Below are 25307 nucleotides of genomic sequence, written 5' to 3'. Positions count from 1 at the left end.
CAATTATCCCTTCACTTAATCTCCACGTCACATCATCAATGACAACCTTGTCAATTAGAAGGTATCACCACTACACTTCATTATACCCAAGAAAAATCTTTAAGTTAGCTCATGATGACATCAGTTATGCATCATGGTCTTTAATGTTATCTTCAAGATAATTCACTAAATACCCACTACAGGTTTGCACAATTCTATAAGGTTCTTCCATGGGTTATTGCATGCACAGGTCTGCAGTGTTAGTTCCACATTCACTGTATAGGTTTATCCGAAGGCATAAGTGTTAAGCCTTTGTAGCCTACTTGCCAACCCAAATCACTGTCAACTGAACCATAGACTTGTTCTTGAGGTCCAACACTACTTCCACCTGTTTCTGTAGCTCTTAATGAAAGTCTGAGCCACCATAAGTTCAATATTTGTGTGCCACAGGTCCAAATGTGATAATGATTAGCTACATGAGCAAACTATATTCTGCACTTAAATGTCATCACAGATTTGATAATGTATGCACAAGTCCACAAATCTGAGCTCCTAAAATTCTACGCACATGTTAAGAACAGGTCTGAGTTACTAGGAAACAAGCAGATGTGTGATTTTGTCTCTCCATAGGTTCGTAATGAAAGAATCGTTACTACAGGCCCACAAGGAATATTTCCACAATTCTGGAGTGCTCAGAAATTACACTCGGGATATATCAGTGAGGAATTCCGCAGATTTGGAACTCTTCTAAGAACCCCAAAATTTCCAAACAAAAAAAATCACTTCACTATTTCGCTGCTCCCTTTTTGAGATTGCTTCGACCGAGATGGATCTCTTCAAAATGCTACTGCATAGAGACCTCACTGTGTCAAAAGTCTTGCCTAGAAGGATTCATTGATGTAAGAATACATAATGATTTGCTGTTCAGAAAATTGTACCTAGAAACTTGTTTCTATAAAAGAAGCTGATAGGAAACTTTCACAGAATGGTTGGTCATCTCAGGGTATCTTGCATAGAAGACTTGCTACAATAAAGATGAATACACTGCTTCAGAAATTTAACATGCTGTCTCTGAAATTTAACTTGCTATCACGAAATTAAATACGTTAGTCTTAGAACTTTAACTTTCAAAAACTGGGGGTGCGCCGAGAGGAGTAGCAAGCCAAAAGCAACCAACCAGGTCGCCTCAGCTCAGCTTAGCTAGCTATAGCCACTCCAATCTCTGATTTGCAGGTATTTCGAAGAACCAATACATGCTTTGCGCTCGTTATCTCCATGTTTCAAGCTGCTGTCTTCTCTGAAGTCCCATGCATGCCCATCTCTCGCCGCGCTGACACCTGACGATTTTAGCCCATAGCCTCCCACGTGAACTAACAGACAGACATGCTCTTCCCCCTCTCTTCACTGGGCTATCGTCCATTGGCCCCTCTACTTAAACAATCCTATGGTAGGGGCGTAGGTTTTGGCTAGACTCTGATCCTTTCGAACCCAATTACAGCGGAGTATCTCTTTCTGAATACATTTCTGTTCCCCTTATCGGTGGCTTAATGCTCTGTTTCCAATTATCTGGTTTTTCGGTTATGCTGGAGGTCAATGGTTGCTCTCCCCTCGGCATGCGCTTGGAAAGTGGTTAGTCTGTTTTCGTCCCTTATAGTTTGTGTTATTCTGTTTCTGTATCTTTTTGCTTTTGGAATCAATTCTTAGTTTTTATTAAAAAGATTGCATAGTCTTTAGTGTATTGGTGATGCTTCTAAAACCGGTTGCTGCGTCGCTTTAAAATCTAGAGATGGGAGGAAAGTATGTATAAATACTGGGTCTGTTTTTACCAGCATGTTCTTTTAAGTTTCTATGCTTTGGTTTGGCTGATTTCACAATGGTCTGGGCAATCATACACAACTTGAAGAAGTTTATAGTAATTCATAAACCTTGTTCAGACATTCGTTTTAAAATAGGAGGGTGGTGGTGTGTCGTTGAAATTTATTGTTGCTGCTTAGTTTGTCAAGACTCTTCAACCAGCTAACAAAATACAGGGAGATGGTATACTTCTTGAGTTTCATCCCGAAGCTAAATCTCTCATCCTCTATAGAACCTGGGAATTCCATGGATTGCAGCCAGTAGTCTCTTCTGCCAACCGGAGTCTCTATTTTTCTGGACCGGAAAATTTTCCACGGGCCCGGAATTCTTCAGCCTAATCTGGGATTGAATTTCAAATCTCATAGGGATTTGAATTGTGTCCTTTAGACGACATGTCTTGTACTTGAGGGAATAAACAATTTAGGATCATCCCTTCTTAGTCAATTACTCTCAGCTGTGCCGTCACCCAACAGTTATTATCTCTGGCTAAAAGTTGGTTTCTATTTCTGTGCCTGCCTCGGATCTTGGAACCACACTTCTCGAGTCTTCTTGGCATCAGCTTTAGTGTTAGAGATAGTTTTATTTCACTTAAAGTCCCTCATCTGGCATTTACTTAATCCAGGCTTTATGTCTAGAGAGTGGTCAGAGTGTGATTAATATTTGGCACCAACCCAATCTGGAAATCTAATTAGGACAAAGGTACTATTGCTAATCCTGTGGTAGGGCTTTTTGGAGGCGCATGGATGGTGGTTGAGATGCGTCGACCACTGAGGCCATGGTTAGGGCTGCAATCCAGGCCGAGAAGGCATGGGAGGATGCCACATTGTCTGGTGGATGGCAATCCACCCTCGATGACGTGGTTGTCAAACCAGCAATGTATGATGCTGACAGGGAGAGGAAAGGTATCCATAATGAGCAGCCATCCTGGGAGGTTGATAGGACAGGTGTTAACCATCAGAAAAAGGTGTTGCGCGAACACACTAGTAGTTATAATAAGTCCCGGAACCCTGTCAAAACCATTCCCCCGCCTACTGCAATAAAGCTGGACAACATTCACCTGACCGAAAGAATCGAAAGTTTGCAGGACCTTGCCTTGGTGGGTAAATGGCATTTTCCAGAAATGGATGATGCCACGATGAGAAAGTGGCTTGAGGTTCAGTGGAAACCAGTGATTGGATATACCCCCATCATTTCTAATCTCATGAAAGAGTGGTATTGCTTTCATTTTCTGAAGGCCAGTGATGTAGATTCCATTCTGAAGCGTCCCTGGGTTTATAAAAGGAGCTTCCTCGCTCTCTACAGGTGGTACATCGGATATAACCCTTTAAAAAATACTCCCTCGAATAACCTAATTTGGGTCAAGCTCCCAAACCTTCCCCTGGAGATGTGGTCCAAAGAGACGCTAGTTGAGATAGGTAATTCTATTGGGAGATTTGTTTACGTTGACCCAAGATGTCTTTGAGCCAAGGACAAGAGAATAGCGTGGATACTCATTGAGAAGGCCTATGGGGGGGTTTCCTGACCATATTGAGATTGCATGGAGAGACTTGAAAATCAAACAAAGACTGGATTTTTGGGGCATCCCTTTCAAATGCTCTGCATGTCACAGAACACGTCACCTTATTAGAAATTGCCATCGACATCTGACTCCAAAAAGTAGGTTGATGCATCAAAAGATCTGGAATGATTCTCTCGTGCTCACTGAAATGGAGAACCCATCTCCATCAGCTATCTTATCCCCGACGAAACTTGTGGACGACAAGTTTTTAAAAATCTGGATAACAAAGTCATCCAATCGTCGCAGTATTTGTCTCAGGAATTCTCTTATGACATTGAATCCAGACCCGAAAGTTTGAGAAAGTTTGTATGCTTTACTAAAAACAAGACTCCACCTATCCAGTTTCCATCCATTCCGGAACTGAGCGATGATAAAGCAGTCCCGTCCCCTCCACCCATCCAGTTTAAAGACTTTATAGTGGGATCCCACCCCATTCTTATTTCTTCATCCTCGCCGTCGCCCAAAAAGTCCCTGCTCCCATCCTTGAAAGGCAAGGAGCCAATGGCGGCTGTTACCCCACTAAATTCCCCGGCCTCCTCTCCCACAAATCCGTATGACAATGATTTAGACTTTCTCTCAAGCAGAAAATCTCTGGAGTTGGAACCGTTGACTATCCACAAACTATTTAATCCTGACATGCCATTCATAAGCCCGAACTCAGCAAAGAACATAATAGTGAGAAAGAAGCATAATGGAGGCAATAGAAATTTTAGGGGGAGGACAATTGTTACAGACAATGGTATAAGGAACCTATCCTTGACTGGTGTTCCTATCTATGACATGTCAGAAACACAACCTCTTAGAGCAAGCACGACTGGTAATACTTCCAAATGACCTTTATGATATCCATGAACATTAGGGGTCTAGGAGCAGACCTTAAATTTTTGGCGCTAAAGGATCTTTTCTGTTCAGCTAAGCCAAAAATCATTTTAATACAAGAAACCATGCATAGCAGCCATGTGTCCATAGCCTATTTTAGGAAAATGTTTCCCTCATGGTTCCTGGTAGCTTTAGAGGCAAAGGGTCTATCGGGAGGGCTGGCAGTCTTGTGGGACCTTGACTGGATCAGGGCTAAGGCGTTCAAGTGTTTTGCTGGTATCCTCATTTCAGCATCTATCAGAGGAAAAGACTGCCCAATTTTTATCTTGAACACCTATGCCCCTTATAAGAACAGGATCCCTTTCTGGGAAAAATTATTTACTTCAGAAATTTTTGATATTGAATCATTGATGATTGCAGGCGATCTGAACGTAACTCTGAGCTCAGAAGAACGATGGGGAAACTGCAGGAATAGAGATCCGCTTGCTAATCACATAAAGTATGAACTTCTGCACAGAAATTTTGTAGATATAGCTCCATCTAAAATGATGCCGACGTGGGATAATGGAAGAACAGAGAAGGCGTATATTGCTAAAAGGATCGATCGGTTCATTGTTCATGGCAGCATTATTGATAAAATGGGAATGCCACATTCGTCCATTGGGAATGCTTTTATATCCGACCATAGACCAATTTATCTCAGCTGGAAGGAAAGTGGTTTCAGAAAGGGGTACCCTTTTAAATTCAACAGAACATGGTTGCAAGACCCAGACTTCAATGAAGTCATAACTAAAACTTGGAAGGAATTATCTACAAAAGATATGGTTCCCCCGTTTATGACATTCAGAGACAAGATGTCTGCCATGAGAAAAGTGGTCAAAGATTGGCAATTTAAAAAAAGACAGAGGGATAGAGCTACTCTTCAAGAAACGCAGAGGGAGTTGGATAGTATCTTCATGGCTATGGATGCTAATTCCTTTTCTTTCAGCATGAGATGCCGGATAAAAGAACTAGAAAGGAAAAAACAGAACATTTTGAAGCAGGAGGAAGCCTTTTGGAGGCTTAAAAGCAGGGCAACTTGGCTTAAGGAAGGTGACAGGAATACAAAGTTCTTTCATAAATATGCAAACTCCAGGCGTGAGAAAAATTCCATATGGAAGATAAGCGACGGTCGGGGAGGCTATTATGTCTCACAACAAGATATCTCTAAGGAAGCTGTAAGACATTTTAAAAACCAATATAGAAGAAGGGAAGGATGCGGGATCCAGGACATTCTATGGGATATTGACTTGGTTCCTCAAATGTTTGATGATGAAAAAAATGAGAGTCTCTTCCAGCCTATAACAGAGGATGAACTTATGGGTGTTATGAAGGCCTTTAAAAAGGACAAATGTCTTGGGCCGGATGGCTGGACAATAGAATTTTTTATACATTTCTTTGATATCATCAAACAGGACTTGCTGAGGATGGTTGAGGCATCTAGAATTTTAGGTAGTATTCATCAGCTCACATCCTCCACTCAAATAGCTCTTATCCCAAAAAAAATGGAGGCCGAATCCTTTCAAGATTTTTGGCTGATTTCCTTATGTAATATATCCTTCAAAATCATTACAAAAATTATTGCTGAAAGGATAAAAACGACTTTGGCTTCCTCCCTTTCAAAGGACCAACATGATTTTTTAAAGGGAAGGCATATTTTGGATGCCATCGCTAATACTCAGGAAAGCCTGTTTACTATGCTCTCAAAAAAATCAGATTGTGCCATTCTGAAAATTGATTTACAAAAAGCTTATGACTGTTTGGACTGGGGGTTCATAAGATGCTTATTAGCAAAGATTGGCCTGAAATCAAACTCCATTAGCTGGATCATGGCTTGTGTTGAGAATGTGAATTATGCTATCATCATTAATGGTATGCCTTCTCCCTTTTTTCCAGCTGAAAGGGGGCTTCGCCAGGGGTGCCCCCTTTCTCCTCTTCTGTTCATCTTGGCTATGAACTCTCTAAGCCTTCACATAAACAAGGCGGTCTCAGAGAATAGGTGCAAGCCTGTCAAGATCTGTAGGGACAACTTCATCTCGCACAACCTTTTTGTTGATGATGTGCTCATTTTCGCAATGCTATGCAGGGTATCGTGGTTTTGCCTCTATGACATCCTTAATAGATTCCAAAGTGCTACCGGGTTATATATAAACAAGTCTAAATCTGTCCTCTTCCACAACGACATCAATATGGAAATGGTGAATTGGATCTCTGAGTTGTTTGGAATAGAGTCGAGGCCGATCAAGGATGGTTTAAAGTAACTGGGTTTTCAGTTAAAAGCCAACAGTTACTCTAAGGCGGATTGGCAGTGGCCGATAGACAGATTCTACAAAAAGATCTCGGCCTGGGAATATAAGTGTTTATCCTTGGCAGGAAGAATTATTTTAACTCAAGTTGTATTGTCGCAACTCGCTGTATACTGGGCACATATTTTCTTCCTCCCTGCAAATATCATCCTTAAAATGAACAAGATTTCTGCAAATTTTATATGGGGTGGTAAATCACATCAGAAAAAAATGTCACCTTTCTAAGATGGAAAAGATCGCTGTGCCCAAGAGCTTAGGAGGATGGGGATTATTGGATTTGAGGGTATTTGGTAAAGCACTCCTTTGCAAGTCTCTATGGAGAGGGATCTTTGGGGAAGGGCCGTGGAGCATCACTATCAAAAAGAAATATATGAAAGGAAGGGACATGGAATACTGGTTTAGGAAGGGTAGGATTGGAGCCATTTACGAATCAGCTATTTGGCTCAGTTTTCACAAAATCGAGCAATACTTTTTAAAGAATTTGAAGTGGAAATTACAATCTGGCAACAATATATTTATTAGTATAGATCCCATCATGGGTGGCCAGGAGAGCATATCCATTCCCGAGAAGCTTCTTATTTATTTCCACAGAATTGGTTTTTTTACTTGGGACAAGCTCATATCAGCATGGCAAGGTCCAATTCCCCTTTGGAAAGAGGCCATTGATATTGGCATGTTGGATTCTATGGTTGGACTTTGGAACTCCGTCAAGGAATCTCTGAAAAGCTGTGGCTTTCATCCCTCAAGGACTATCGACTACCTGATCTGGTCAGTTCCAAATGCAAACATGCCGGTTCAAGTAAAAGACATTTACACAAATTTGATTGGATCAAAGGTCCCTCACTCTAGCTCGATTTTACCACCGCTCTTATGGAAGACAGGATGCCCTCCGAAATTAATATTTTTCTCGTGGCTTGTGTTCCACAATAAAAATTTGACATGGGAGAATTTGAGGAAAAGGAATTGGCATGGGCCGAGCAGATGCGCCATGTGCGATTCCCATGAGGAATCCAATTATCACATGTACTTCCAATGCCAATTTATGATGCAAATTTGGCAGGATCTGGCAAATCTATATGGTTTCCCTCTCATTGTTTTTGTTTCAACTGAGGCAGCGTTTGAGTGGTGGAGTGGGCAAAGAGACTCATGGAGGCCCATGATTATTATTGTCCTATGGTGCGCTTGGAAATGGAGAAATAGCAAAATTTTCAATGAATCAAAGATCCCCCTCAAGTCAATATTGCAACATATCATTTCTTTCTATGATTCCATGCCAATAAAGCTGCCCAAAATGAAAAAAGGCAACAGTAAAGAGGTGTGCTTCCGCTCAGGAGCCCCAAGGGCATTTTTTGATGGTGCTGAGCAACAAAAAATTTGTGGATGCGGGGTTCACATCATAATGGACAGGGATCTTCAATACTTTATTTCTTGGAATGGAGGGAAGGGCACTAATGGTTTGGCTGAGGCGAGGGCTCTAGCGGGTCTTCTTGCTTTTTGCATTTTTTTGATATTCAGGCTATTTCTATTTTTGGCGACTCCAAATCTGTGATTGATCATGTCTTGGGAACGAGCCACATCAGGAGGCCCCACCTAGCAGGTTGGTTGGACAAAATCTTGTTCTATTGGGGACTCATGAAAGACAGCTCCATTCAACACATCTGCCGTGCTCAGAATCAACAAGCTGACTGCCTGTCAAAGGAGGGTTTGCTTCTTGGTATAGGTACCTGGTCCTTGAAGATTATATATGGTGAGAATTCCTGTATCATCCAGGATTTCTCTATCCCTGGACGCTGACTTTCCTATGGTTATTTTCAAGAGTTTTCTCTATCATCTTTTGTTTTTTAATCTTTGTACATGTTGTGGTATATGGATGCCCGACAATCTCTTTTGATCTAGTCTTCATATCTGATGGTATGTGACGCATATATAAATGGTATTTGTTTACGTATAATAGTTTTTGGAATAGATCTGACGGTTTTTTTTTCCTCATGGGGGAATCATTCCTCAGTCTCTGCTATCAGGTTTTGTCTTCAAAATCAAGATCCTTCAGTTCCTGCTAGCTATTTTTTGTACTATATGGAACCTTTATATATTCTCAATATAAAACAATGAAGCTTTTTCGTTCTGAAAAAAATTTAACTTTACTGAAATGCTACAGGTCACAGCTTCGAGGTGTATGATGAGTTTGCAATAGTCCGTAAAAAAACTTCAGATACATTCCTTGAAATTCGAACTGTCTTCACCTTTCCTTTTACGGAATTCCGCTTCCTTAATCGAATACAATCTTGGATGGTGATGACTCGTATGTATATATAATGTTCAAGAATCACAATCTTTATATATTCTCAATATAATACAATGAAGCTTTTTCGTTTTGAAAAAAATTTAACTTTACTGAAATGCTACAGGTCACAGCTTCGAGGTGTATGATGAATTTGCTATAGTCCGTAAAAACATTTCAGATACATTCCTTGAAATTCAAACTGTCTTCACCTTTCGTTTTACGGAATTCCTCTTCCTTAATCGAATACAATCTTGGATGGTGATGACTCGTATGTATATATAATGTGCAAGAATCACAACCATTGACTTCAACGAGGACTGACATATTGGCCGGGAAGCATCAATTATATAATATTTTTATAATACGTGAGACACTGCGTCCAGTATGCAATGCCAAGTTTTAAATACATTCAACGTTTCATTTTTTGTGTATGTGGGGTCAAGGCGCTGAAATATGAAACGTTGTGTAAATACTTTTAACTGTTCACTTAATATGTAATATGCTTATGAACATTTACTAGGATTGGAGTTATAACCTTAAGTGATAAGGTTGGCATTAGGATTAAGGTTTTGTTATAATATTAGAGTTCAGGTTTTAAACAAAATTGGGGTAAGGGTTTTATCAAGGTGACAACACAAAAGGTAGGGTTTTTATAGGGTTAGGGTTTCATAATTTAGGATTTCATTATCTAGGATTTCATCTTTATGCTTTTAGGGCAGTGTTAAATACTTGGCATATGCATTTTGGACTTAGGATATCAAGGTTAGGTTTTCAATAAAGCTAGGTCATTGTTGTCATGGAATTATTAGGATTAGGCCATCAAGTTTATTAGGATTAGGGCTTCTTTAAAGGTATCATGGGTATCAAGAAGACTTGCATCAATATGTTATAGCTAATGCATCAACTTGGACTTTCCAAGGCTCCAACCTTGTCACTTTGAGGCACCAACCTCTAGGGCTCCAACCCTATCACTAGTACTGGCACCAACCTGGTCTCCTGAGGACTCCTATCCTCTAGGGCTTCAACTTTATCTTCCAAGGCACCAACCTTGTTTTTTTGAGGCTCCAATCTCTAGGGCATCAACCCTATCTTATAGCGAAGCTATAGGATTGGTGTACTTGTATTTGGTGCTCCTAACCTTGAGTTTAGGAGCACCAAATACAAGTACACCAATCCTATAGCTTCGCTTTGTCAAGATATGTTTGGTTTCACGGCTCCCAAAGTCTTCTTCACTGAGCCCAAGGTATCACCACTGCACTTCATTGTACCCAAGAAAAATCTTAAAGTTAACTCATGATGACATCAATGATGCATCATGGTCTTAGATGTTATCTTCAAGATAACTCACCAAATACCCACTACAGGTTTGCACAATTCTATAAGGTTCTTCCACGAGTTATTGCATGCATAGGTCTGCAATCTCAGTTCCACATTCACTGTATAGGTCTATCCGAGGGTATAAGTGTTAAGCCTTTGTAGCCTTCTTGCCAACCCAAATCACTGTCAACAGAACCACAGACTTGTTCTTGAGGTCCAGCACTACTTCCACCATTCTGTACTTCTTAACAAAAGTCTGAGCCACCACAAGTTCAGTATTTGTGTACCACGGGTCCAAATGTCATAATGGATTAGCTACATGACCAAACTATATTATGCACTTAAATGTCATCACAGGTTCGATAATGTATGCACAGGTCCACAAATCTGAGCTCCTAAAATTTTGCTCACATGTTAAGAACAGGTCTGAGCTAGCAGGAAACAAGAATAGCTGTGATTTTGTCTCTCCACAGGTTCATAATGAAAGAATTGTTACTACAGGTCCGCTAGGAATAATTCCACAATTCTGGAGTGCTCAGAAATTACACTCGGGATATATCAGTGAGGAATTCCGTAGATTTGAAACTCTTCTAAGAACCCCGAAATTTCCAAACAAAAAAAATCACTTCACTATTTCGCTGCTCCCTTTTTGAGATTTCTTGACCGAGATGGATCTCTTCAAAATTCTACTGCATAGAGACCTCGCTATCTCAAAAGTCTTGCAGAGAAGGGTTTATTGGTGTAGGAATACAAAATGATTCGCTGGTCAGAAAATCATACCCAGAAACTTGTTTCTATAAAAGAAGTTGACAAGAAACTTTCACAGAATGGTTGATCATCTCAGGATACCCTGCATAGAAGACTTGCTGCAATAAAGATGAATAAGCTTCTTCAGAAATTTAACACGCTGTCTCTGAAATTTAACTCGCTATCACAGAATTAAATACGTTGTCTCAGAAATTTAACTTCATTGAAATGCTACAGGTCACAGCTTCGAGGTGTATGATGAGTTTGCAATAGTCTGTTAAAAAACTTTAGATATATTCTTCGAAATTCGAACTGTCTTCACCTTTATTTTTAGCGAATTCCGCTTCCTTAATCGAATACAATCTTGGATGGTGATGACTCATATTCAATGTTCAAGAATGAGATCCGTTGACTTCAACAAGGGTCGACATATTAGCTAACAAGCATCAATTATATAATATTTTTATAATACGTGAGAAACTTTGTCCAGTATGCAATGACAAGTTCTAAATACATTCAACTTTTCATTTTGTTTGTGTATGTGGGGTCAAGGATTTTAAATATGAAACATTGTGTAAATACTTTTAACTATTCACTTAATATGTAATAGGTTTATGAACATTTATTAGGTTTAGAGTTATAACCTTAAGTGATAAGGGTGTTATTAGGATTAGGCTTTTGTTATAATATTAGAGTTCAGGGTTTAAACAAAATTGGGGTTAGGGTGGGTTAGGGTTTTATCAAGGTGACAACACAAAAGGTAGGCTTTCTATAGGGTTAGGGTTTCATAATTTAGGATTTCATCATCTTTATGCTCCCAGGGTAGTGTTAAATATTTGGCATATGCATTTCGGACTCAGGATAACAAGCTTAGTTTTTCCATAAATCTAGGGTCATCGTTATCATGGAATTAGTAGGATTATGCCATCAAGTTGACTAGTATTAGGGCTTCTTTAAAGGTATCATGGGTATCAACAAGACTTGCATCAATATTTTAGGGCTAAGGCATCTTAAAGAGTATTTTCCATCTCGACTATTGACATCAACGATTGACATCAATGACAACTTAGATTAACAGAATGTCATGATCTATGAATTCCTTGAGGCCATTGTCTTCCAGCACTGCCTCCATACTGTCCTTCCAGGTTATGTAATTCGAGCTGCCCTCCAAGGCATACTCAAGTCGCAACCCGTAGAAAGACATATTGTTTCTCTGAAGTATGAACTTGCAAATTCGATTTTCACCTGCACACCAAACTCAAAATCTCCTCTTCTATACTGTCTTAAGCTCCAATGCCATGTAAAAATTTCTACAAATCTAGCTCCGATACCATGTAGATTTTTATTCAACAGTTCATGTGATATACAAAAACACAAGACAATAATCTACTCTACTTTTCTTAGTGGAAACAAAAAATGATCGATGAAAACAATAAGAAGAAAGAGGAAGATATCAATCACACATAACACAATATTTCTCTAGGGAACGCCACTGCTCAAAACATTGACTATCTATATTCAATTAACCAGAAGATCTGAGAAGAAACTACAATGCTTGTTCACAGTATAACAATCCCTGCACAAGTATGATCTAACTCTCTGCCTCACAAGCCAACTCAAGCCAACACTTTAGCCAATTCTGCTGCCTGCCAAGCTCCTACTTCCTTGCACAATTAGTCAATGAATATGGATAAATACAATATGCTTTTCGCAACCTTAAGCTCAACTTTCACAAGTATTTTTCTATCCTCTGCCTGACTGACTTTCTTTGGCCAACACTTAGCCAAATTTCTAGCCTTCCAAGCTCCTAATTCCTTGCCCAATTCCTGAGAGAATTAGCCCGTGTTTAAAGGGAAATCCTCAATCCAAACATAGGTCCTCAACTGATTGCATGCACCATATGTAAAACTAGGAAAATTATACAACTGATAGTACACTGTCCCTGCACTCTAATCTCAACTAGGTCTTCCTCTGAATTGACATGAATGAGCTATTTATGAGTGAATCTTTAGGTAACTGGTGTGGTATTGGGGATGCATTGGTGCGCTACTCCACTACTAGACCTCTACTAGTTCCTCCAACAATTAGAACTAGTTTAACTGACTATAACTTAGTTAGACTGAGTTATTTAATTACAACTCCAAAGAACACAATTTGGACCTCTAAAATTTAGGGATCACTCTACATGACTCTAGATAGACTTCCAACTTGAATAAGTCAGTTAAGTCAATTTAACTTAATTAACTATAACAAGTTATGAGAATAGAATTTCAATTTAATTCACAATTTAATTCAAGGGAAAATTAAATTAGAATTTCTAGATGCTATTTTTAACATTTCTTATTGCCATTTTCAACACTCCCTCTCAATAAGAAATGAATTCAACTCTATTCTGATTCGGTACCTTTGGAATGTTTTGCATGAAACACTTGTATCAAGTGTTGTTGCTACTGCAACTTTTGATACTGAAAAAAAAACATCCAACCTGAATCAGTATGATGCATCTGCCACCAAATTCTTTGACTGCTACTAGCTCTACCTCTTTTGACTGAAAACTCTGCACTTCTACTGACTCTACCTTTGTGTCATATGCACTGCTGTCAACTCAGCTCTGTGCTCTCCAGTATCTAGCTGCTGCTATCCTCTGCCTCTATTACTATGATATTTGATTGCATCAACCGCCATTGATCCATCCTGTACTATGTACTCTGGGCTCCTGTAGCAAGGTAGTGATCCATGAGACAAAACCTCTCAATGGACCTTGCCCAAATTTCTACACTCTTGGGACTATTGCTTCACATTACCCCAACTCTCACTTGGAGGTATGGCTGCATGTGTTTCCTCTGCCCACTTGGCTCAAAATTCCCCCCTACTAGAGGTCTCTGCTTGAGTGGATGTCTCCAGTTGGTGTCCTCTCTGCTTCTCCAATTGTGGTTGTTCCACAACTTTCTGAGGCTAGTTCTTTTCTGCTTGAGTGGATCTCTCCACTTAGTCTCCACTTTGCTTCTCTAAGTGTGGCTTCTCCACAACTTTTCGAGATGCTTCTAGGGCTGCATGTTGAGAGGTAATTCATTCTCCCTCTCAACCACCAAGTCTCTAACCTTTGCCTTGCTGCTCAAGGCTTTGATGCATCTTCGAACTCCAGAGCATACAGGTTCTTGACTTGTACACCAATTTGTATCACCTGTCTCGTGGCCATGTGTCTAAGGAAAACCTTTCCCTTACTAAAAATCACATCATAGCCACGGTCTTTCAATTCAGTGACAGAAACAAGATTCTTCTTTAGTCATGGAACATACATCACATTTGTGATTTAGAGAGGGAAGCTAGACTCCCTCTAAAAGGTAACTGTATCAATCCTGGTAGCGCTATACCTTCCGTCATCTTCAAACTCTATGTTCTGCTTGAGGTCTTTCTCCTCAAAGTCACAGAAGAGATCTCTATTCCCCGTCATATGGCACGAGACACCACTGTCGTGATACCACATTCTTCCCATTAAAGTGTTGGCCATGCATACAATGAGACTGAAATCAAGTTCAAATTGTGAAGCTAGAGATTCACCTGCTGCAACTGCTGTTGGTTCCTTCTTGCTTTCTTTCTTCTATCGGAAATTCGTCGCATAATGCTCGTACTCGTGAGAGTGAAAACACTTGACTTTCGACAAGTCCTGCTTCCTGCCGCCCCCCTCACCTTCGGACTTCTTTCCCTTGGCTTTATTTTCTTTGCTCACTAATTCAAAGTCCTCTTCCACTTCTTTGGAAGACGTCCCATCTCCGACGTTCCTCTGAATCTATTCCTACACCAAATTCGACCACAACCACTCCCAATCAGGTAGCTTCTCCCTCCCATTCACAAAGTCCTCATAACTGTGCTAACTCTTGGGAAGTCCTAGAAGAGCTAGGCTCACCATATCGTCTTAGGCAACTGTAATCTTGACACTTCTAATTTCATCCCTACAATGGGTGAACTTGGTCATGTAATTCGGAATAGAGTTGCCTTTATTCATCTTGATCTTTCTGAGTTTGTCCTTCAATGCCAATTTCCTATGGTCACTGTGTAGGTTTTAACTCTGTACAGAAATTACCTGCATACGAATTCTTAAACAAAGAAAATAAACAATGCGAGAGCATAACCCATAAAACACATATGCACAAAGATTTTTCCCTGGATCCCAAAACCGAGAATACCAGCTTGATTTTTCATTATGTTCCTTTCAATGTTACAATACATATTTATACATGCCGAAGCATCCAATACCATGGACCGAAAACCATCGCGTCCAATACCATGGACCGAAAACCATCGCGTCCAAAAAACATGTGCGAAAATCATGCACAAAACCATAGGTGGGTCCGCCCAACCTAACATAAAGTGGGGTTACGGGTGCCCTTCAAACCCCCTATTAACTACGTGGAAAGAATATAACACACCCCAACAATCTCCCACTTGTTGTTTTCTTTCCACAGGGGGCCACAGGAGAGCTTAGTCATTTTTTCAGCCCTGAGATTCCCATTGCTTCTCTACACCAAGAGAACTTCTCAGAGCTCACAGACTTTGTCAATGCATTTGCAGTATTCTTCAAAGTGTCCACCTTTACCAACAACACCTTTTTGTCTTCTATCATATCCCTCACAAAGTGATACTGAACATCAATGTGCTTTGTCTTTGAATGATAAGCAGGGTTCTTTGCCAAGAAAATTGCACTTTGGCTGTCACAGTCCATTCTTATAGCTCCCTGTACTAAACCCATACTTGAACACAATCTCTGCAACCAAACTGCTTTCTTGCTTGCATGAGTGGCTGCCATGTATTCTGCCTCTGTAGTTGATAGTGCCACTACAGATTGTTTCTTACTCATCCAACTGAATGCACCTCCAAATAGGTTAAACACATACCCACTTGTAGATCTTCTCTGATCCAGATCTCCAGCCCAGTCTGCATCAACAAAGCCATGAATATCCAACACTCTGTCCAATCCTGGTCTTCCTTGGTAGCAGAAACCATAATCACTAGTGCCACGCAAATACCTGAAAACCTGCTTCACTGCTGTCCAGTGCTCCTTCCCACGTTTTGACATAAACCTGCTCAATACTCCCACTGCATGTGCGATGTCTGGTCTAGTACAGACCATTGCATACATCAGGCTACCCACTGCACTTGCATATGGAACACGGGACATGTCCTCTTCCTCTTCTTGTGTCCTGGGACACTGTTCAGCAGATAACCTCACACCTACAGGAATAGGAACCTTCACCGGTTTACTATCCTGCATATTAAACCTCTGGAGTATTGTCTCGACATACTTCCTCTGGTTTAACCAGAGCTTCCTCTTTGGCCGATCTCTTTTAATTTCCATGCCCAAAATATAGTTTGCAGCACCAAGATATTTCATGTCAAATTTGGAGGACAATTGGGTCTTCAAATCCTGGATAATTTCTTTGTCATTTCCAACCAGCAACATATCATCCACATACAAGACCAGATAAATAATACGGTCACCAATTAATTTAAAATACACACAATGATCTGCTTTGCTTCTGGTGAAGCTAAGTCCCCGTATAAATGTATCAAATTTCTGATACCACATCCTTGGTGACTGTTTTAACCCATACAGAGACTTCTTTAACTTGCATACCAGTTCTTTCTTACCCTTCACCGCAAAGCCTTCAGGTTGCTTCATGTAGATTTCCTCTTCCAAATCCCCGTGAAGAAATGCTGTCTTCACATCCATCTGTTCTACCTCAAAATCAAAAGCAACAGCAACAGATAAAAGTAATCTAATAGAAGTTACCTTGGCAACAGGAGAAAAAATATCACCAAAATCAATTCCCGGCACCTGGGAATAACCCTTTGCTACCAACCGAGCTTTGTATTTCTCCACCTTTCCTTCTGCATTTGTCTTCTTCTTGAACACCCATTTACTGCCAATGGGTTTCCTTCCAGCCGGCAACTCCACCAGATCCCAAGCCTCATTTTTGTGCAAAGATGCCATTTCATCGACCATGGCTTCTTTCCAGAGTTTTCCATCCTCTGAATCCACTGCTTCCTTCACAGTTCTGGGATCATTATCAGTAACAGACAAAGCAAAATTTGAACTGAAAGCAGATGGACTATACCTTTCTGGTTGCTTTCTTTCTCGAACTGATCTTCTCATAGCCGGAGTTTGCGGCTCTTCATCTTCTAATTCCTCCTCTGTTGCAGAGTCTGATTCTTCCTCCTTTGGCTCAAACTCTATCTTCTCAGGTTCCTTTGGTTGGACTTCATGCTGAATAACATCTTTTACCTCTCTGAACAACACATCTCGGTTGTACACAACCTTCCGTGTGACTGGGTTCCAAAGCTTATAACCCTTTAAACCATCCTTATACCCAATAAAGATGCACTTTTCAGATTTACTATCCAACTTGGTTCGTTTCTCCTTTGGAACATGTACATATGCATCACATCCAAATACCCTTAGATGTGAAAGAGAGGGTTTCTTACCAGTCCATACTTCTTGTGGAGTCTTATCCTCCAACGCTGATGAAGGTGATCTGTTGATCAGGTAACATGCAGTATCCACCGCCTCTGCCCAGAATTCCTGTCCTAACCCGACACCACTGAGCATGCTTCTTGCCCTTTCCATCAACGTCTTGTTCATTCTTTCTGCGACTCCATTTTGCTAAGGTGTATATGGAGTAGTCTTCTGCCGTGCTATACCACACTTCTTACAAAATTATTCAAATTCCTTGCTGCAAAATTCTCCACCATTATCTGTCCTCAACACCTTTATCTTCTTCTCTGTCTGATTTTCCACCAGAGCCTTAAATTCTTTAAACCTGTGAAAGACTTCAGATTTCTTTTTAAGAAAATATATCCATGTATTCCTTGAGAAGTCATCTATGAATGATACATAGTACACTTACCCAGTGATGGAACCTTCACAGGTCCAAACACATCACTGTGCACAAGCTCTAATATCTGTTTCATCCTCTTACCACCAGAGGGGAAACTCACCCAATTCTGCTTCCCATATACACAATTTTCACAGAAATCAAAATCCAGATAGCTATTATTCATACCTTCTACCATACCTTTACCATGAAGTATTCGAAGGCCCTTCTCTCCAATATGTCCAAGCCTTTGATGCCACAACATGGTCTTCTCTCCAGAAACCACTAGATTCTCTACTCCATTTTCAGGAACCATAGAACTATTGCACCCATCAACAACAATGCTACCTTGCAGCTTGTACAGAGTTCCAATCCGAACTCCCCGCATTAATATCAGTGCTCCTCGAACCATCTTGCAGGTATCTTTCTCGAACACTGTCTTTACACCTGCATCATCCAACTTGCTTACAGAAATCAGATTTCTGGCCAATGCAGGAATATGTAGAACACCCGGAAGTGTTCTAACCCTTCCACCTTGCAACTTCAACTTTACTTTTCCCCGACCAATGATTCTAGCCTTCCTATCTCTCCTAAGAAGACATCACCACCATCGTATTTCTCATACTCGCAGAACCACTCTCTATGGGGAGTGAAGTGAAAGGATGCACCTGAGTCAATCAACCATGCCTCATGATCTACATGTGTACTTGAAGAAGCCAAGTACACATCCACACCTTCATCTGAGGTGGTTTTCGCCTCTGTAGAAGGAGCATCATCAGATCCCTTTCCTTTATCAGGAGCTTTAGATTTACAATCCCTTCTGAAGTGCCCTTCCTTTCCGCATTTCCAGCACACCACCTTTGTAGTTTTTCCTAGAAATTTAAATCTCCCTCTATTTTAGATCTCCCACTCGATGACTTATTTTTGTTTCTATTCTGGGACCGTCCTCGTACAGACAAGGCATCACCATTCTAGTTGTCCATATTTTTCCGTCTCATCTCCTCCGTCAGCAACGCTGAGACTATTTCATCAAACTGCAAAGCAGTTGCATTGCTACCTATTGCAATAACCAGACTCCCACGAATCTGGTAGAGAACACAACAGACGGATGCACTTATCTTCATCTGAAATTTTAATATCAACAGATAATAACTGACTTACCACAGTATTAAACGCATTCAGATGCTCTGTCACCGAGTCTCCATCTTTCATCCTCAGGTTATACAGCTTTTTCCGTAGGAACAGTTTATTCACCAGAGACTTAGATTGGTAAAAAGTCCCTAACTTGACCCACAAAGCCTTTGCCGTAGCTTCCCCTGATACATTCAGCAATACTGAATCCGAGACACACAATCGTATTGTGCTCTTTGCCTTCCGATCCAACTTCTTCCATTCTTCATCGGTCACTCCCGATGGTTTAGTACCCGGATCTACCGCGATCCACTGATCTTTATCCACCAACAGATCCTCCATATTGAGTTTCCACAACTCAAAATTCTGACCATTGAACTTCTCAATCTCTATCTTTCCACTACTCGCCATCTTCTTTCACCACCAGAATCGATCTCGCAGATCTCCCACTGAACAAGGTCTACCACAGGCCCGAGCGAAACCCCTCAGCAACAAAAGCGTCCCCTTGAAGCTAAAACAGCTCCGATACCAAATGTAGGTTTTAACCCTGTACAGAAATTACCTGCATACGAATTCTTAAACAAAGAAAATAAACAATGCGAGAGCATAACCCATAAAACACATATGCATAGAGATTTTTCCCTGGATCCCAAAACCGGGACTACCAGCTTGATTTTTCATTATGTTCCTTTCAATGTTACAATACATATTTATACATACCGAATCATCCAATACCATGGATCGAAAACCATTGCGTCCAATACCATGGACCGAAAACCATCGCGTCCAAAAAACATGTGCGAAAATCATGCACAAAACCATAGGTGGGTCCGCCCAACCTAACATATGGTCCAAAACCAAAATTTTCTGGGGCACTGCCCCGGACCCCATAAAGTGAGGTTACGGGTGACCTTCAAACCCCCTATTAACTACATGGAAAGAATATAACACACCCCAACAATCTCCCACTTGTTGTTTTCTTTCCACAGGGGGCCACATGAGAGCTTAGTCATTTTTTCAGCCCTGAGATTCCCATTGCTTCTCTACACCAAGAGAACTTCTCAGAGCTCACAGACTTTGTCAATGCATCTCAGGGGACCCCATAAAGTGGGGTTACGGGTGCCCTTCAAACCCCCTATTAACTACGTGGAAAGAATATAACACACCCCAACACACTGCTATTTTGAAACAGGCCTGTCAATACCTTCCACATTGAGTATGGAGTATCCTTGCCATGGATACTTGAGACAATGTGGTCTCGAACTCCCTCTAGGATAATTCTTTTCGCTTTTTCCACACACTTTCTCCATTCACCCAGATCTTTAGCATCCGATGCTGGAGGCTTAGGAATGTCATGATCTATTAATTCCTTGAGGCCATTGTATTCCAACACTGCCTCCATCTTGTTCTTCCAATCTATGTAATTCGACCTTCCCTCCAAGGCATACTCAAGTCACAACCCGTAGAAAGACATATTGCTGCTCTGAAGTATGAACTTGCAAATTCGATTTTCACCTACACACTAAACTCGAAATCTCCTCTTCTATACTGTCTTTAGCTTCAATACCATGTAGATTTTTATTATAGATTCAACAACTCATGTGATATACTAAAACATAATAGGAGAATCTACTCTACTTTTCTTAGTGGAAACAAAAAATGATCGATGAAAAGAATAAGAAGAAAGAGGAAGAATATCAATCGCACATAACACAATATTTCTCTAGGGAAAGTCACTGCCCAAAACCTCGACTATCTATATTGCATTAATCATAAGATATGAAAAGAAAATACAATGCTTTTTCACACTAGAACAATCCCTACACAAGTATGATCTAACTCTCTGCCTCACAAGCTAGCTCAAGGAAACACTTAGTTAATTCTGTTGCCTGCCAAGCCCCTACTTCTTTGCTCAATTAGTCAAAGAATCTGGATGAATACAGTATGCTCTGCTCAACCTTGAGCTCAAGCTGCACAAGTATTTTCTATCCTCTGTCTGACTGACTTCCTTTGACCAACACTTAGCCAAATTCCTACCCTTCCAAGCTCCTAATTCCTTGTCCAATTCATGAGAGAATTAACCCGAAATTAAAGGGAAATCCTCACTCCATAACTGCGCAATCCAAACATATGTCCTCAAATGATTGCATGCACAATATGTACAACTCGGAAAATTATACAACTGATAGTACACTGTCCCTGACTTTTAGCTCAACTAGGTCTTCCTCTGAACTGGCATGCATGAGTTATTTATGACTGAATCTTTAGTTAACTGGTGTGGTACTAGGGATGCACTAGTGCATTACTCCACTACTATACCTCTACTAGTTCCTCCAACAATTAGAACTAGTTTAACTGACCCCTAAATTTTAGGGATCACTCTACATTACTCTACATAAACTTCAAATTTGAATTTCCTAAGTCAATTAAGTCAATTTAACTTAATTAACTATTACAAGTTGCTATGAGAATATAATTTCGATTTAATTCACAATTTAATTCAAGGACAAATTAAATTAGAATTTCTAGATGCTATTTTTAACATTTCTTGTTGCTATTTTAAATGACCACCACAAGCTAGTATAGTGCTTTCTCTTGTTGAATTTTCTAGCTATGGCTGGTCTTCATAAATCAAATTTTATCCCTGCAAATATTTAACAAATGATAAATATAAATATGGATTCCGAGTCGGCTTCAAAAGAGGGAAAAATAAATTTTGGAAATCAAATTTTTGACTCCAAATGATCAAGTCGTCTCTACATGGAATGACACCCATTAAGACTCATTAAGATCACTATATAAAGGCATTTATCCTTCTCCTCATGCAAGCAATTCGGATCACAACAACAAGATATCTTTTATTCATCTAAGCGAAGGAGAAAATGAGAGGAATAGTTCAAAGTTCGACCATTGGCCAAGTTATCTCTTATCTTTGTCTTACCTCACACGTGTGGAAAGAGGCCGAAGTTTTTCTAGGCAATTCATTGGGCAGCAAACCAAATTTTGTGAAGGAGTAGGAGGCCGAATTTTGGCCTATTCCTAGGCATCTTGAATACAGTTGATTGAGGCTATTTGTGGATAGTTTTACTAGGTTTAACTTGAGTTTGGTTACTGGTAAATTTGACTTGATTTACTGAATAATTCAATTTGTTTCTCTTGTTGAAATGAGCAATTTATCTAAGAAAATGTTGCTTGGTTTTTCCTTGGTTAGGGTTTTCCTTGGATAAATTTTGTGTCTCTTGTGGTTGGTTGTCTCTTCATGGTCCCACTGTCATTCTTGTTTTAATGTTGAACATTTTCTATGTATAATTGCTTAATGATGAATGTGACGCAAGTTAAACTAAAGAAGAAATCGTTGGAAGTAATTATCAGTCTAGGAAATCATGAAAAGTCAACATGGTTATAGATCTATTGTGAAAAGAGCAACCTTGAAGAGAATCCCTAGTCCAAAAATATGAAGGATGAAGTGTATTCCAAAAAAGTTCGAGGTCTGTCTATGTTCAGGCCAAGGTTATGAAGAGGGCCAAAGCCCTAGGTTAAGGGCTAAAATTCATCTCCTGGTACACCAAAATGCCTCAGGGCCATACCAAAAGCCTATAAGAGATCAAAAAAGGCCTCAGCCTATCTGAGAAAGGCCACAAGTAGAAGCAAGGGGTCCAAGAAACGTCAGTATAGATTGATCAAGGTCGAAACACTCGGTAGACTAGGGAAACAAACTAAAAACCTCAAACCTTTTGTCAATTCAGTACTGAAATGCCTTAGAAGGCCAACAATGGTGGAGGAAAGTTGTAATGAGAAAATTATGGTTTAAAGAGGTTATTAATCTGCTCTTATCATGGATTAAACAAGTAAGGTTTTAACACATTTAAATTCAAACAAGGTATGTTTTATCTACATGTGAAGGTTGTTTTTTACACATCTATTAAGGACCAATTTATGAAGCAAGTTCCCCTGGAATATTTTTATGGATATTGAAATATAATATTCTCTCTTTGCTGAAGTCATTTTATAAAGCATTTTTCATGGTAATTGGAAAGCATTGTTTCCTTAAAGAGGCAGAGTACGAGCCTTACAAAGGCTATCATCAATTTTGACACATTTGATTATTTTTGGAATTTGATTGAATTGAAACATCCTTGATTGATAATATGAAAAGGACCCTAAAGACTCATTAGATAGCCTCTAGGATAAATTTGAAACTTGTTTCAAGAATATTTCTCATGTTGGGTGACATGGTAGATGGTTATTTTGATTATTTGAAGCTTGTATCAAAGTGTTTCTTTAAAGTTGTTGCTAATTTCTAGTTTGATCAAAAAAGGGTTGAAGGAAGTAATCTTAGTATGATTTCTCTCAAAAAGTATCTTGGTAAACTACACAGGAAGCTATTCAAGAATATCACAAATGAATGGGATGAATTATGCGAAAATCATTTGGTAACCTGAAGTGTGATGTGTTGGATTGAAGATTTTGAACTATATGTGTTCAAAAGCAGGGTGTTGTTTTTGAAACTACAATATATTATAATATTGATGCCATTTGTTGTCATGAGCCTTGCATTGCTTTGGAGAAATCTTGTATGACTAAGGCTTTGGAAGATGCCTTGCATATGCTGCTAATATTGTCGGTTGTTGATGCTAGGGTATTTAGGTGCTAAAAGATGGGACATATTTTGTGAATATGACATGTTTAATGGATTCCCAAACCACAATGACGACGTCTATTATTTGAAATCATGGCAGTCAAAATTGAAATGAGGAGTGGGATCACTGTTATTAATATATCTGAAGAGATCAGACTTTGATGGAGAGAGTTCGTTGGAATGTCATGATGACATATTGCTTTCATGAAGTAGTTTGACATGACAAGTTTACAATGAAGAAGAGGTTGAGTTCCTCATCAAGTTTGGAGACCAAAGTCCTTGTGAAGAATGAGTCATTTTCTATTGCTACGATGTTTTTGAGAAGATTGGGCTACTTGGTTTGGAGTGGCCTAAAACAATATTCAACTAATAATACATTGTTGCAATACTATGCTTGCAAGAATTCCATAATTCATTCCCAGTACTACTGATATAAGAAGCAGTAACCAAGTATGTTGAGGGTATGCTTTATTCCCTCATTTGAGGATACCTTTCCCTGAAGATTTTTAACTATGGCACTTGCTATATTTTGTCCTTGTTGATGATAGTTGAAAAGTATTGTTTCTTTACAATGCTAGAAGAAGGCTAAATACAAACACTACAAAAAGTGATCATGTACCATTAATATTGATACATTTGCTTGGACTAATATCAAGTTGGAACATCCTTGATTATTTGATGACATGATGAATTTGATCACATATGCAGAGGCATCGTGACTCTATGGTTTTGAACATTTGTAAATGAAAATTGTAAATCTAGGGTTTATAAACTCTAGAAGACTTGAAGTATTGGATATGAAAGCCAAGGGTTGGTGGATAAAACCCTAGAGTTGGATCGATGATTCCACTAAATAAAGGAACCCTAGCTCATGCAAGGAAGGAACGTAAGGCAACATGCTGATAATGAGGATGAGGAAGATGAGTTTTCAAGATGAATGCAAGAAGGGAACAATCGAAAGGGATATTCCCTACAATCCTAAGATAAAAAATAAGTACTTAATGTATCTATTCTTTGATTATTATTGTTTTTCCATTAATTAACCTCATCTTTGTTCGTTTGCTGGGTTATAATCATTCTTCCATGGCCTTGTAGTGAGGATTACAAGTACATCGTGAAGACTACCAAGGTTGTGGGAATAGATGGATGTTTTGGATGAACAAAGCAAGGTTTGTGGCAAGAAGATTCTCCTTGGAGTGATTCATGGTTAGGAGCAAGAAATTGTATTGATATCTAGAATCATACCGAAAGGGAACCTAGTTTAGAGGAAGCAGGCATGCCAACAAATTCAAGGATGTCATTGTGCCGAGATTTGTGGAAAGTCAGTGATAATTTCAAGGTGGATTTACAAGATCAAGCATTTGGTAAATGACATACATAAGTAGAAAGTGAGGATTCTCCCAGGAAGAGGGAGAGGACTATGAGAAGACATTTGATCCAATTTTCAGGTATTCACTTCTGTTAGAATTATGATATATGTTCTTCTAATATGGGTTATATCAGATGGATGTGGAGACCAATTTTCTCAATGGAGTAATTGAGGAAGAAGAAGTGTACATGGAAAAATCTCTGGACTTTGAGGTACATAAGAGGGAATATCATGTTTTTTGACAAAATAAGGCTTTGCACGAACCTTGGGCATGATATTCTCGGATTGACAAATATCTGAAGAGTATTGGTTGACCTTGTTATCCTGACTTGTTTACGATGAGAGTAGAAGGACTCATGCGTTAGAGGGAGCAACAATTAAAGACAGATTTGC

General features: G+C 39.6%; 1 protein-coding gene across 1 annotated transcript in view; it reads left to right on the top strand.

Moving 5' to 3' along the window:
* The window catches only part of LOC149152441 (putative aspartyl aminopeptidase), a 156142-nt gene extending 147411 nt beyond the window's left edge, over positions 1–8731 (top strand). Inside the window, exon 12 of the transcript XR_016262539.1 lies at positions 8714–8731. The gene's annotated coding sequence lies outside the window, so the exon portion shown is untranslated. The remainder of the gene's footprint in view (positions 1–8713) is intronic.
* The last annotated feature ends 16576 nt before the right edge of the window (positions 8732–25307 follow it).

The sequence above is a fragment of the Pinus tabuliformis genome, chromosome 9 (assembly GCF_031772625.1).
Source record: "Pinus tabuliformis cultivar Carrire ecotype Pingquan chromosome 9, CPIR1, whole genome shotgun sequence".
Taxonomy (NCBI): Eukaryota; Viridiplantae; Streptophyta; class Pinopsida; order Pinales; family Pinaceae; genus Pinus; species Pinus tabuliformis.
This window is presented reverse-complemented; position numbering and strand designations above follow the sequence as displayed.